Genomic DNA, 16,004 nt, shown 5'->3' on the forward strand with positions numbered 1-16,004 from the left:
TATTTCGTAATATCCAACAATTTCCATTTTCGGGAACGGAATTTTTCATTTGTCCTTTGTACATTTTATTTATTTTTGTGTGTCCTGCAATCGACTCAATAATTCATAGTCCTGTTCAAAGTTCCCTTCTGTTGGGTGACAAACTTTTTGCGACACAAAATTGGTTTTGTTTAAATTTATTGCCAGTTCAGGGTCCAGCGAGGACCACCGAAATCCTTGGCCCGCACACACACCCGAACAGTCATCGAAACCTGAAATTGCATTTCCTAATTGATGTCGAGCTCCGAGTGCCGAAAGGGCGACGCATGTTCACCAGCTCATCGTTAGCTCAAGGTTGATGGCTGATTGATTCGGGCTCAATTGAGTCCGGACAAAACGAGAAATGCCCGGAGCATGGCCATGTGGCATTCGGGCCTCGAGTTTGCCTCCATCCCTGTAAATCCCCGTCTCCAGTCCATCAGAGGCTTCGCATTGTTCTATTAGCTGCTGGTGTCACCTAGGACTTAGCCACACATGATTGGCCCAGAAGTGAGGCGCCTCTTGGGCCATTAATGGCTTTTCTCCACCACTTGCCACTGCTCCATCTCGGCGGCGGCTCCCGATGTCCTTTGTGCACTGCTGCCCTCCAGTTTGTAGGCTTCTCTCCCTCTTTTTACGGCCTTCACGCGACGGGATCCTGGTTATGACTGGCTCCCGTCCTGGTAATTGATATTAGGACAAAACGAGCCTAATGGGATGCCACAAACAAACAAATTTACCAAGTGGATTTATTTTTAGCCAGCAAAACTTTCTGTGCTCTTAGTGTGGCAATAAGTTTTTATGATCTCGTGAAATTACAAAATATGAAAGCGAATGAAGGAGCTCTTGCTTAAGCAAAAGTAAGACTAAAGTCTGGCAAAAGAAATAAATGAACGAAATGGAGAGTGGCTTAGTTGGGTTTGGCATATGCCATCATTTAGGTAAGATACTTTGAGTCCGATTATTAGCCCATCGCATAAATATCCGTAGACCCATAGATTGCACGAAATCTTTGCGTAAATCAATCGCAGGGATATTGGGAATGGTACTTCGCCTGGCAAAAACCATAAAAAACCAAAGTAACCGTCATAACTTACAGAAATCAATTTGGTGGAAAACAAAACTCGGCCCAAATAAATCACACAGTCGCTGTAGAAAAATGCTTACATAAAAGGATAAACTTAAAGCTTGCCAAAAGGAAAGTGGAGGCAGCGCCTAAAAGGAAACGGAAAAAGTTGCGAATAAATGGAATTATATCCTTGGCAATGGCTGCAGTCGAGCAGAAATGATCAACTGCTGCAGGCAGGACGACGAGGGCTCAAGGTAAGTCAAATGAGGATAGGGATGCGGGATGGGGCTAGGTCTGAAAGCAACTGACGTTGCAAGTGCACTGCCAAAAATATAATATTACCAAAATAAATCATCAATCTGATTGTTGTTGCTTTAACTACAATACATAGATATTTATTCTTTTATAAATATTATTTATTATTATATTATAACCGATTTCAAAACTATATACACATATTTAGTAATAAAAACTAGTTTCAATGACTTGTAATGCATTTTTCTGAGTGCATCGAAAACGGATATGCCAGTGAACCATGCGAACGCATGCCAGTCAGGATTGGAGCCTCCGGACTTGAAAAGCTGGCAGGAGAGCAAGGAGGCTGACTGGCTGGCTGGCTGGCTGGCTGGATGGCTCCATGACGATGCATCATTGGTAGCTGCGGTCTGTGCAGCCCTTAAGCCTTTTTTGTGACTGTTGGTCCGAGCCGATAAAACGCTTGACTGGCCCGCTCCTCCACCCCATTCACTGCCCCATTGAAGGGTTAAAGTTGGGGCAAATTATGCGGGGCTGGGTTCAAGTCCCGATGGACACACGCTAATGAAGCAGACCCAGGGCAGCAGCAGTCCAGCCGCAGGCCAACCCCTAATCCTTGACACGTGTTGGCCAACAAACACAGACGGCTAAAAGGAGCAGAGAAAAATCGGGTAAGAGCGCGGGGAAAAGTGCGAGCCACAAACAGACTGCGAGCCATTTCAAATGCGTTCCCACAATTATGGAAATGTTATAAATAAGCATTGAAGTACACGAGGCGGCGATGCCCTTAAAAATGCAGAAATCCATGAGATTAATGCAAACAGAGATTGAATTTGTAATAGTACTCTTGAAGAACAATCAATGAGTTTGTGAGTAAATGAATAAAAAAGAGCAATCATTGCTATCTAGACAAATGTATAGGAGAAAGCACTTTTATTATAGTGCAATCGATTTAATTAAAAGTAAATAAAACACAACAACTTAAGTTAAGTGTTAAGTGCGGATCCTAAAACCATTTTATACGAATTTCTTGTTGTGAAAAGGAAACTTCTTGTGCTTACCAAATAACAAGGATAAACTAAAGCTAAATATATAACAGAATAAAATCAAACCCTTAAAAGTGTATAGAAAAGGACATGCTAATGGGACCATAGTCGTCCCGTCATCATGAGGTTTTGAGAAATCACCTCGAACCCCGGGTGTGTAGAGGCAGGAAAATTTTGGTCAGCAGACGCGACGCAAAAGGAAAACACAGACAGGGAAGAAATGCCACAAAAATGTGATGCAAACGCAGGGTCCATAAGGTTGGGGACAACTTTTTTTGGCCCTCATAAAACAAATAAAACAATTTTGGATGGAAAACCGCCAAAGGGAATGGTCTCGAATGACAAATGAAAGACAGCTAAATCTTGGATGAGCAAAGAAACGAATATTGCGAAGGATATCTGTGAGTTATGCAAATGTATGTGCCCATTTCCTGTTCTGTATTAATTAATTGAATTTCCAAATCAATTTAAAGCAATGCCAGGACCAACTGGTATAATCTTCTCTGCCGCGGAACGCTCTCCACTCAATTTGCCGAATCATTTGCAAACGGCCAATTGGCCAGCCAAGATGGCCATCCCGCTCACTGACCCTGTGCTGCCAACTGGCCCTATATCTTGGCCATGATTGCTTTTCAATACGTTTGTGCGAATATTCCAAGGCTGCGAATATGGACAGCGAATAGTTTGAATGTTTGGCATTTGCCAAAAATCGTTTTTTTTCCGCTTGTCCGTTGTCTGTGGAGGGGAATTCAAGGACAATTATGGCCTTGGCCCCTAAGCACACCCGCATCCACCATCCTGCTTCAATTCTAACCCTCGCCTCCATTTGTGGTTCCTTTTTTTTTGTTTGCTGACCATGGTCATGACGTTTTATCAAAAAACGCTCAAATGCGTCGCAGCCCGAAAGCAGGCAACGTCTGTCAATGGTTTGGGGGAATTTGCTTAGTGCCAAAAATAAAAAGCAAATGAAAGACGCATATTACGTGAAACGCGCGCTATAAATGGCCGAAATGAGGCTGCAGTCCCTAAAAAGCTGAGGGGGCGTGGCATAAACAAGCCAGCTCGTTTTCTGCGGAAATACAGCTGCCATAGGAACAAAGATGGCCAACGGAATGGGAGGAGGACCAGTGAAATGCGCAACTAATTGCGTACTCAAAGGATGCGAAAAAAACAGGGGAGGGTATTCCATTAGTACTTGGTAAGCGCGAGAGAAACCCAAAAATAAACCAAAAGTCCGATGGAGTGCCAATCTATTTTAGGTATTTGGAATTCCAGTTTAAAGTTTAATGTAGTTTATTTAAGTAAAAATAAAGCTAGCTTTATCAAAACTAAATGTAAATATTTTTAATGCTTATTTTTTTTTGGAAGAAATAGTTGTGTTTATGTACCCAAAAATTTGTGTAACTCAGTAGAAAAGAATGTTTTATGTAAATATTTATAATCAATATAAGTAGAAATGAATTCTTTTAATATATAGACATAAATATTTTAAATTCCGCGGTACTTTAATTCACTTTAATCGTATGGCCATTTTGTTTAAGGGTTAACTCAACAAAAGGACGTGGACCAATGCACATAATCCGATTTCGACTCCATCGGCAGGATTTCCATTTTCTCTGTTGTTGAAAAAGCGCCGAAAGAGCGACTTTCGGTGCTGAAATGAAATTAATAAACTCATTCGCAAGAGGGAAAATTGTCTGCGGCAAAGTTGGCCCATTAAGCGTTGCAACAAGCCATCAGCCAGTCACTGGAGCACGAACATTTTGGGGCCAGCCAAAGGGAACAAGTTTTTACTTTCGGCTGACCTGCCCACCATCGACTGCACTCGTCCCTCTTCGCTGACCCTTAACCAGCAGCTGCATCAGAAACAGCAGCAGCAGCAGCAGCAACAGCCGCAGCAGCAGCATCAACAAAACTGCCAACTATGTTGTCGACGACGTCAACAGAAACTTTCAGCATGGCTGAATTTTTGCAGCTTCGGCTTTTTGTGTTGTTGAGCCCGCTTGTTGCATGTTGCAATGTGTCAGCAGCACGCCCTCTTAAACCCTTGTAAACCCACCCCTCCTCCCCTCCCCATTCCCCTGAGTGCGTTTGACAAACGCCGCCGCCATTGACGTCATTGGAGTTAACCCTTGGCCAGGCCGAGGTATTTAGATGCTCAGGTGAAGGGCGTGGGCGTCCACACGGGGGGAGGGGGCGTACCCGGCAGCACCCAGCTCAGAAAAAGCTGCAGAAATGCTTTTGTGGCTTAACCAGCCGCCTCCGAGTGCGGTAATCGAAGCGTGCCACGAAAAAAGAGACGGAAACACAAGCGCTTTAAGCCGTAGTCACTACATCGTGCCCCATATTCAGTCAGTACGCATTCATATTGATTAGCTGGTAAAAAAGCTATTGTTAGCTATATACAAAAGTAACACAATTAAGATGAACAATATGTAAAGGCGAATGGAAAATATAGTTTGATATTATAAGCAAATATCTGATAAACTCAATAAATGCACAAATAACAAATAAATCGCTTGCAACCAGAACCATACGTGTAGAGAGGTCTCGGTTCAGTTTCTTTCGCTTTTCAAAGTTCCATTAACACGCCTGCCACCGACCGATAGAAATTACAAAGTGGCCATTCAGATACACAGATACGATGCGTCGGCACATGTGCTGGCTGTGCACTCGATTATGTCATCGCATCACAGGCAGCAACAGCTGTGAGCGTCAGATACATTTGCATCTTATGGCCTGGTCAAGCAATTATCGGAGAAATTAGTCGCCGCCAACGTAAACGCATTGTGAGCAGAGCAGCTGAATTGTCCACTAACCGACGGATTTGGCCCCCATTTGCATCTAATGTGGAGGGGTAGCATTTAAATCCTCCGGTGCACTTAGTGCCAGGGTCCCAAAAACGAAACGAATTGGGCCGCAAAAATTAATTTCCCCATCGGATGGGCGGCAGGGAGGGACAAGGGACCAGAAGTCATTTGCGTCAACCATCCATCCTGGCAGCTGACAGCAAATTCAATTTGTAAATTTTCATCTCATTGTTGCTCTTCGCCAGCCGAGAAATGGGATGGTTGGCCAAAATGGTTGCAGCTGTTGGCCACATCACAGCATCAAAGGCAGCACCATAGAAGATACATGCAAAGTGCCCCCCAGCCGGCGCAACAACTCGGTTTCAGTTTAACGAAATCCAATTCAAATTAGTCCGTTAATTGAACTTTCTTTGGGGGGGTAGAATGTATTTTTCAAAATACAATACAGTTCTATGTGGTGAGCGGCGATTCCGGATCAGCTCGGTTTATCTCACATACTGATGTGTATGAAAAAAATATATATATTGCTTGCGTTTTTTGTTCGCACTTTTCGTTTAACGAATTGACCTTGTAACAAATATTCGCAAATTGCAATAACAGCAACACCAACAACGGCTGCATTAAACAACAACAAAGCCAAAAGTTGCACAAAAAATAACAGCATGGCATGGCTACGTGTAGATACAAATGTATCTACACCATGCAGCTGTATTTGTGTCTTTGCGAATGTCTAGCTGTCTTGTGCACGAAAAAAAAAGAAATATCATAATTTCAAAAACTTGTAAAATGTATTTTAAAATATAAAGCAATAGAGAACTATTGGCCAAATGAAGATGTCCTATGCATCATTTTCAAAGTAGTTAATTATTTATTTATACAAGTATCCAACATTAGTATAACTTTAGTTTTTTTCTGTCTACCTTGTGTACTCGACAGGCGCTAGTTTTAATGCTTACATAAAGTGGCGTGCACAAAAATACAAGTATATATACAGATGTACCTGCCTACCGAACAGAACCTGAACGGAGTCAAGACCGAAACAAACTCCTAGGCGATTTCGGGGGGAAGATGATGATGATGGCGTGCCCAAGTCGGGGACTCCGGTTCAGACAACAGACAGTCTTATATATGTATCTTATTGCGAGCCGAGTTTGATTGTTTGATTGAACGCCACGACAGTTTGAGAACTGCCTGCTCCAGCGGCAGATTCATCGTAGGGACACTTTCGCGAATAATGTGGTTCAAGGTGCTGCCGAATGGGAGCAGAAATCAGAATCAGAATCAAACAAAACGAAACGAAATCTAATAATAATTGCCATTGGATCGATTGGGGCAAATTAAAGTTATTATGGCGAAATTTCCATTTCCATTTGGTTGGTAACCAGACAATGCAATAAAAAAAACCAAAGTAAAACACTTCAATTCAAACTGAATTGAACTCTCGACAGTCATTCACCCACCCGGCGTATGGGTAATTTGTCTCAATTAATTGAGTATACGCAATGGTTCGCATTTATATATGCAACAGTTATGAAGAGCAGCAAACAAAACAAAAAGAACGAATAAATAGTCAGTGAAAGGAGGAAAATGCAGATGGGAAGCCCTTCTGAAAATGCTGTAACCCAGCACGACATCGCCGCTTTTCATATTGAATTTCCCCCCACGGCTGACCTTTGCGCTCTTTCACTTTCTTTTTGCAAACATCTCTTAAAGTGCACGACTTGTTCGGGCAGCCAGAAATTCGTTATTAAGTGGCCGACACTTGAGTGCCATTTCGGGCACTATTTATTACAGTGGGCACCCGCTGGCAGGAACCGTGCCAATCACGAACAGATAAGCTGCCTTGATTGGAATGTAGCTAATCGGAAGGTGGCTCGATTAGAGATATCTGTGAAAGACGGAAGCCTTGTGACTAAAAGTAAGGGGTATACTAGAAGTGACAGCTTATAGGGAATTTCAAAATATTTTTAGATCCAACTGACAGTTGTGTTCTGCGCTCACCTTTCAGTTATTACCCGGCCATTGTTAGCTGTCATTTGGCCAAAGTAATTTCCATTAGCAATTCACACTTCCAATTTGGAATGACAACAAGCGAGTGTACTCAACTCTTTACGCCCATGGAATGGCGGGGGTTTCGAGAGGGCGCGGGGGAAACCCGCATTCATAAAGCATTTCCCCCGCAATTTAAATTTGATTTTCTGTACAAATTCATTTGACGCTCAATTTGATGTACGTACGATTAAGTTTTATTATTTCTACTTTTATGTGGCGCAGTAACAACCGAACTAGCTACCGTTCCCTAATTACGAGCAGTTTGTATTCACTTAGCATATGGGCACAATGGGCACGCAGATTAGATTTATAGAGTGGGACGGAATCAGAGCTGGAATCGTTCTGTGGGTGGGCATCTCAACGCAAACATTCTTGTCATCCGCAGGGATGTTTGACTACATGCCCACTCTGCGTGCCAGCGCACAACAGCAGCAACAGAAACAACTCAAATCTGAACAATAAAAAAAAATGTGATATATATCTATAGATATGGTGGTCGCTCATACAATGGTACACGTCTCCCAAGCCAACGTGAGCGTCATATTAATTTATGAGCACCAAAAATATGCCAAAAACCCATACAAAAAAGTTGAGTGAGTGCAAAAAAAGATCAAAAAAGCAAAGAAATTAAATAAAAATAATATTGAGTGAGGCAACAACAACAACGAGTCGTCATCGTAAATTTGTGCACAAAGCCAGTTTAAATGTATCTCGCGAATGCGAGAACGCGTAGCTGTAAGTCTGAGCTCAACGCCACGTCGCCATTTTTGGCAAGTTGCAAGTTACGCATTTCCAGTGTTGAAATATTCGAATCGGTTTTTGTGTCACTGCCCACAGAATTCAGCATTCGAAATATCAAAACTTCAGACACTCTCTTTTTGGGTGATTCCATGGCAACGAGAAGAAGTTGGCGAACTCAAGTGGGCGTTTTATCGGAATGTGGCAACAACTTTCAGAAAATGCAGCGCACTTTGGCTTTCAATTCGGCTAAATTAGGTTGACGATACAATCGCTTTCCAAATAATGTCCGGGGATTAATGAAACTAGAGCAAGCTATCTAGACACTTTTAGATAAACACACACAGACGGCCGAGTAATATACAAATAAGTACAGAGTTCTCGAGGCAAAATTTACCAAAATAAAGCAAAGAAAAATAGGGAGACAATTAAGTGCTGAAAAAGTTTTGAAATAATTTGTGGCCATAGTAAGTCTTATTCACCTCTCATAAAAAAAAAAATTCAAAAATATAGTTTTTATGTGTTTTTTATCATTTTTTTCAAAAATTCAACTAACATAAATAGTAATGATTTCGACATTGTTTTCGCAAATAAACTAAATTTTTTATTTTATTTTTATGTGCTGGACATTGAAAATAATAAGTATAAGTCACTTTTGAAATGTGAACATTTTTCATGCTTGTTTATGATATTCCAAATCGAGGCTGCCCAGTGTTGTTTTCCTTTCGCCTTTTTTAAGCAATTCTAAGCAGTAGACGGCGCTACATTTAATCTAATCTTGAGCAAACAAATGGCATCATACACCGGCAAACAGACGAGCATATATGTAGATATGTATATTATATATTCGGCCTAAGATATGATTGTTTGTTGTGGGCGTCGCTGAATAGTTTGGCTGCTCGGATTTCGAGCTGCGGGCGTTGAAATTATTAAACTTGCTTTGCGGCTGCTGGTGACTGATTGAATTTTAATTGAGAATAATCACAAATTGATGGTATCTGCCGATAAAGACATATGGTTTTAATTACGGCCATGGAACCTTTGACATTCGGCGTAGTTGGTAATCGAATCCCATGTTTGTTTGCTTGCTTGCTGTGCAAATACGAAGAAGATGTAATAAATTCAGCCGTAGTTGGCCCTGAATGTAATTTCACCGCCCACCGGATTTGTTTGAGCCGGTTAAGCCGTGACTGTGGCTCTGGTCCTTCAGTCATTTTACCACATTTCAATTTCCGTTTTTTGTTTTACGGCTGAAAGCATCAATTTTCGTTTTATTGATTTCGATTTTTACTGTCAACAACAACGGCAGTGGGGCAGCCAACGAAAGTGGAATTGGAAATGCAAATGGCAGCCGAATTACAGCAACAACAGCAACAGCACTCGAACAAAAAGCACTCACCACTCATACACACACACTCGAATGGAAAACTTTTTGTTAAACAAAAAGAAATTTACGAATAAACCCAATTAACGCCTTGGGGTTTTCGGTTTTGAACCGAACTATGATGTGTGGTTCTGGTCCATGCTGAAAAACAATTTTCCTCTGGGTTTCCCCAGCTAACCGAATGCTTCACCTCATTTCCTTGCCACTTTTCTTACGGTTTAGTTACATTTGCATTTTCGATTCATTTGCTGCGCATTTTCACCAGTATACCCAGTAACGGAAATGCTTGTCTCCCGACCTTCCTATGGCTTGTGTTTTTCTTTTTTTGCAGCCCATTCATTCGGCGAGCGACCTTCCCCAACCGCCCCCCTGAAAACCGCCACCCACATAAGCAGGCACCCTGTCGCGCTTGATATTCCGCCCCCCTTGGGGGTGGGCGTGATACTTTTGGGGCAGATTAGCGCAGCTGCCAAGCGCCAGCACCGACGCCTACCGTTGTTGCTGCCCCACAGTGGGCTGATATGCAAATTTCGGATGTGCTTATTATCCGGCTATGGCCATTAGATTGCTCTGAAGCTGATAAATTGCAGTCAAACGGAGAGGAGAACCATTCTGCCTGGCGGAAAAATCAAAAAAAATCGGAGAATTTTCGGGTCCTCAAGCGGATAATTCGGTGCATCTCAGATCAATAAGGTGGATCCATGGCTGCCTCCTATTTTTCGAAGGCCATTTATTGTTCGATTTTATGGCTGAGCTTATAATTTTTTTTTTTTTGCTAGCTCTGCTGGAGCGCACTCAGCGAACGCCATGTTGCGGTCCATAAAATGCGATAGAAATAAATAATTGCAACATTATTATTTATGCGAGGCATATGCCGGAGAAAAAAAAGTGAGCAGCGGGGGAAAACATCAAAAACTGCAAAATGAGCTCCGAAACCATACATGTAGCAGGCATTTCATTAATACTTTTTAACGAACTAAATTATTTCAAAATTTTTTCATTAAATGAAGAGAAGATTAATTATATAATATTTATTGTGAAAACATAAATAATGCAATACAATTTTATGTTGCATGCGAATAGGTAATATTTTTTAAAAGGAAATACACCTTTTAATATATTTTCTTTCTTTTTATCCTTTTAACCTCTTATCAACTTCTTTGCTTTGGCGTTTTTTGCGCACTTGTATTATGTTTCAAGGATATAGGACTCGCAATCGAACACAAAAGGGATAACAACGGTCGACTGGTCAAGGATTCAAAGGTGTGTCCTTTGCCGGGTAGCTGACTGACAGGCAGGGTAACTGGCAAAAAGGCGTCAATGGTGGGGCCATATTACGCATACGCCCCGTGTTGCCAGGCGAAGCATATTGAAACGCTTTAGAATAATTGACTTAATTAAGTATGCGCCAATGGTGGCACTCTCCATTCCTAGCGGATTCTCGCTCATTGATTTATCGTCCCCTCGACTGCCACGCCCCCTCGCCGCCCACGCACATTCGGAATGCCATTATTCATCCGGACACCTCCACGCCCACCTGTGCGTGAATCGAATAAAACTGCAGGCGGCCAAAGTTCAGCTTTCGCTTCATTTGTTAGCCAAGTTCTCGGCACGGAAAATTGAAGCAGCTGCGGATGTGGATGTGGATGCAGAATCCGAAGTCGAAATCGAAGACCACCGAAGCGGAAAGCAAGCCTCCCAGAAGGTTACAAAAAAGCGCAGGCCAAGGCAGCTTAACTCAACTCGGCCAACGAACCACCCACTCAGCCCACTCAACCATTCCGTTCTGGAGGCTTTTCAAGCCTGAATAGTAATCGAGTGGGCCACCCTTTGCCACCGAATTTCTCGAAGGGATCGCCTCAGTTAGCCCAGTTAGCTGGCAGGCTAACAGCTTTCGAGTTTGGCTATGTGTAATTAGCAAACTTTACCCAGTTTGATTCCGAACACGGTGGAAAGTTATTAAAATTCGCCCATAATGTAGGCAAAGTTCGAGCATATTGATTAAGGACTATGAATGAATGGGTTTAATCTGAAAACTAATTTCCAAAGGGCTTGAGTACGGGTAGAGGTAAAGTGTATCTAATTAATAAGCCTTGACAGGCACTAGTTTAAAATTAAGAATTTATATAAAGGAAAGTACATCAAGCATAAATAAGGTAAGTAAATAACATGTAAACTTATAAATTAATTAGATGATATCATTACCTTATTAGCTTATTTTAACTAATTAAAGTTACACATAAAATGTCTTTGATAACTATATACAATACAATATATAAATAGAAAATTCACAAAAATAAATATGTATTGAGAAATCCGTTTTTATACATGTTTATAATCGGCCGATTATTAGCCTAGCCAAGCTGAAAGAGAAATCGTAAACAAACTGAATTTCTAGCCATACATTAACCACTAGAATGTCTGATTAGCAGGCTCTCCATATATCGGTGTGCTTCTTTTTTTGCCCGAATATTTATTTCATTTAAGTTAAGTTCTACGCATATTTTGATGCCATTGACGCGTTTGGAGTGGCATGTTATTATTGTTATTATTATTATTATTATTGTTCTTGTGTTCAGCTTCCTTTTTGTTGCTACTGTCTCCGCTGTTGACGCTGTCAATATTAGTGGCTCTCATGCGGTTCAATGGGTTTAAGTCCTCTGACGTATGAAAATGCAATCGAATTTGATTTGATGATTGGATGGGTATGGTTTAGTAGTGAGAAAACTATTCCATCTATCTAGAAATTTAAAGCCATGCGCCGCCGTTGCCAATCAATCAAATGTCGATAATTAACGGACATTCGGAATATGTTTCCCCCGGCAATCGGTGGAACGCCATGAGCTCATCCGCCGAACGCCCGAAGTGAAGACGCATTCCGAGGTAACACAAATCCAAGTTGCTCAATTAAATCGAAGCAGCGCGCAAAGCCGAGCAAATCAAATTAGGGGCCAAACACGTTTACTGCTTTTTTTTCTTACTCCGCTCCGCAATTTCATGGAGCGATCTCGATGCCCGCGGCAATTATGGCGACATCCAACGGGGCGGGGTGTTATTTCGCTGGCTGCGTACTCACTGAGAAAAAAGAAAAACACTCATACGCCGTGTGTGCCGGGCTTTTATCTCAATTTGCGAAATACGCAGATACAATTAGATATCCGGAGAATGTGTGGGCATATCGCCGCACTCAGTCGCGTGTTAACATCGCTTCTAATTAAGCACGCTATCGCAGTTCAACGAAAATCTTAAGTTGTTTTGGGTACTCCGTATCTGTTGTTTGATTTTCACGAGGTTAATAGACCCCACATCAATTTTATAAACTCCAAGTTCTCGATTCCCACAGGTTGACCACAGTTCACCCTGCTGACTTGATTGACCTTTTGATTGGACCAAAGCAATAGCAAATTATCCGACTCGCCTGTCATATTCTATCATTAAAATCGATCCAAGACCCGTCCCAAATCGTTTGGATTCCTCGGCTGTTGGCCCGACGGAGGGTAAACAATTGTAAATTGCTCTACGACATTTGTCTGCTTTCGCTTTGCTTGTTGCTATTGCTTTCGGCCACATTCCTTAATTACTCGATCATTGCCTACCTGGTAATTTTCCCCCTCGCTTCCCAACTGCGAAAATAATTATTTGCATTTACATTAACGTTGAGCATGATTCAGCACTCTGATGGCCTGTGTCCGCAGATAAGACCTGTTAACTAAAGTCGGAACGGACGAATGGATTGAAATTGTACCATTGATTGATGGATGGTCATGGTTATTTTGGACCAGAGAACTTTCAGATTACAACCGCAGTCACTTAATAAAAATAATTGAAACAAAGTGAAATCAAATTGAAATATCAAAGTGTATGAAAACATGTTCATCACTCACCGCAAAATGTCATTAGTAGAAAATACTATGATGCCTCCTCATTCGCTAATATGTAAATGAATTAAAATTTGTTTTATTATTTAATGGCACTCAAAAGGAGTGAAATATCTGTGTGGCATAACAACCAAAAGCCAATGCCACAAATGCCGTAACACTAAATACAGCCCACACGAATTCACAAGTTTCCTACTTGGCCCCTCGATTTTTGACTGACATGCCACCCCCGCGCTGAAATCGGGGCAAAATAAACACACGTGTGAGCATGAATTGAATGGCTGGCCAAGAGATGCGCTGCAGATACAGATACAGATAAAGATACATAACGACACAACGGCACGGATACACACAAGCGGTTGAGATGTTTCCCACAGATACAGATAGATGAAGGAAAATCAACGCGAAATTGACGTAATTGTCACAAATTTTGATTGCTGTTTTGGTGTGAGGGAATATGGGAAAATTTGAGAGGCCAAGGGAAGGACTGTTATGACAGTAGAAACGCCCCACATGAGCTGCAAATATTATTGTGGGTCTCAAAAATTTTGGTCATTTTTTGGAAGGCATCTCTTTCCCAAGTCGTACTCCTTTTATTATTTTTTTTTTGGCTAACGCAGGCGCAGTGCGAGCAAAATATTTCGGCTAAGTGATTGAATATCCAACTGACAGACTGGCAACAAGTTTTGCCCATCAATTAAAAGCCATTCGCCAGACAAAAACAAACTTGACAAACCAGACAAAAGTTTACACAATAATTATCAAATCTCTACGACACAAGCTCTGAAAATATAGTTTTATGTGCTCTCTAATCAGTGTTTAGTCGAACTTTAAAGTACAGCTCAAATAACTTTGCACCTTATATAGAATGGATAGAAAACTTTGAAGCCCCCATCCATTATTAGGTAAAACCAGCTAATGCGAACTTGCCCTTAGAAAATTGCTATTATTAAATGCATGAATTGCTAACAACAATGTAAGTTAATTCAATTCGATCAAACCGTAACCTAATCAAATGAAATTATATCAACGGTCGAATTGAAATGAAATGTATAATTTAAAATAAATTATCACACTAATTTCCACGCGTGAGAATACTTGAAAGCATTTCTTGCCTCCATTACCAGGCGCCCCGCTGACATGCTGGGTATACAATAGTTTGTACTACATTGTCCATTGTTTGTTTGGCCCCTCGCCTACTAATTTGTTAATAACGTTTGGCCAATAAAATTTCAGTTTATGGAACTGATAATACAATTATGTGGAACTGGTAAAATAAACGATTTCAAGTGATATATGAGTCCCTGATCTTTTTAAATTGCTTCAAATGTAGTTTTTTTTATTTCGGTAAATGTGGAATTAAATTTTAAAATTTATTTCTTTGTCCTTAACATTTTCTGGCCTCTTCATCTATATGCGCTATACCATTTTTTTAAATAAACAAAAATGTTCAGGAGAAATATTCCAGACAAAATATGCGGTTCATTTTATATTTTTCTGAGATATACGCCAAGTATTTTAAGCTGATTTTCTTGACTTTTATTTAGCATATTATGAGTAATTTTATGTGTGTATACGTATGTATATGCTGTACGTGTATGTCTGGATTCATTTGCTGGCTATTACTCACCGGGAATTAGCAGGGAACATCTATAATGATCGAAAGATACTCGATTCTATATCTAGATCCAGGCACGCCGGGAGAAACTTTCGCATTAACTGCGAGCTCACTTCGGATGAATTTGCATATAATTAATTTACTCATCTGTACATACTTATCAGCTGCTCGACGGAGCTTTTGTTCATTTATCGTGCTCCAGATCACTCCGCTGGTCCCGTCAACGCTTCATCCAATTACCAGTAAATTCACTGAAATAATTGCACATATTCGAATGCGAGGGGTCTCCAGTCTGGACCGCTGCATTCGAATGGCTCGTAAAAGTTGCGGCCACAAAAAGGTTTACGAACATCGAATGCATTCGCTGGAAAGTGGGTGGTTGGGGGGCATGGATTTTCGGGTGGAGTGGGCGGTGGGTGGTTCTGTCGCTTTGTGTGTGCAGCCAGTCGGAAAATGAATTCAAAACTCGAGCTGACTCAGCTGCATCCAAATCGCGGGCCCAGACCGACATTCAGAAACGAACGAGAACAGGAGAATCCGCTGGTGTTTATCAATATCCAATGCTAACAATTCCAATGTTAATAAATAATTAGAATTGCTACACTAAAAATTCGGAAATGTGGTTACACATACAATTCAATTAGCTAATGAAGAACATTTTCGAAACGGAAACCATTTATATTGAAATGAAGAAAAACATTCCAAACAAATAATTTGTTTTATAGTTTATTATTTAAAAACTATACTATAAAAAAAAAAACAAAATAAACCAAATAAATTGGTGTCTATAATATGGGTTTTTTAAAGGATTGTTCGCCATTACCCTATTGTTTTTGAGCCCCAAATTAGACCTCAATTATTTGAAAATACTATGAGGGCAATCAAGATTTTTTTTTAAGTGCACCGCCTGCGTTCTGTCTGATGATGCAACACAGCAATTGCAGTGGAGCCAAAGTGAATTGTAACAATTATCCACTGCGAACGGGCAGCAATTTCGACGGGTTCCACTCCGATCACTTTGGAGGGAGTTGCTCACATGCAACATGGTTAATTTGAGAGGAACATTTTCAGAGGGGCGTAGTGAACTGGTAACGTAACAGGCCACAGATAAATCAATCTTTGCACACAGCCTGGCC

General features: G+C 41.1%; 3 long non-coding RNA genes across 4 annotated transcripts; 1 reads left to right on the forward strand and 2 right to left on the reverse strand.

The window, feature by feature from the left end:
- LOC116803111 lies at positions 1-15,554 on the reverse strand. Its single transcript, XR_004363393.1, has 3 exons — positions 15,026-15,554; positions 14,881-14,969; positions 1-727 (listed from the first exon to the last, which is right to left on the reverse strand). It is a non-coding gene; the product is annotated as an uncharacterized LOC116803111 (long non-coding RNA).
- LOC116803120 lies at positions 7,746-10,226 on the forward strand. 2 transcript variants are annotated; one of them, XR_004363400.1, is made up of 2 exons: positions 7,746-7,843; positions 9,704-10,226. It is a non-coding gene; the product is annotated as an uncharacterized LOC116803120 (long non-coding RNA). The 2 variants fall into 2 exon arrangements; XR_004363403.1 differs by lacking the exon at positions 7,746-7,843 and adding an exon at positions 7,900-7,985.
- On the reverse strand, positions 11,370-13,777 carry LOC116803135. Its single transcript, XR_004363410.1, has 2 exons — positions 13,257-13,777; positions 11,370-13,181 (listed from the first exon to the last, which is right to left on the reverse strand). It is a non-coding gene; the product is annotated as an uncharacterized LOC116803135 (long non-coding RNA).
- Positions 15,555-16,004: the final 450 nt, after the last annotated feature.

Source organism: Drosophila sechellia, chromosome 2L (genome assembly GCF_004382195.2).
Source record: "Drosophila sechellia strain sech25 chromosome 2L, ASM438219v1, whole genome shotgun sequence".
In the NCBI taxonomy this organism is placed as follows: domain Eukaryota; kingdom Metazoa; phylum Arthropoda; class Insecta; order Diptera; family Drosophilidae; genus Drosophila; species Drosophila sechellia.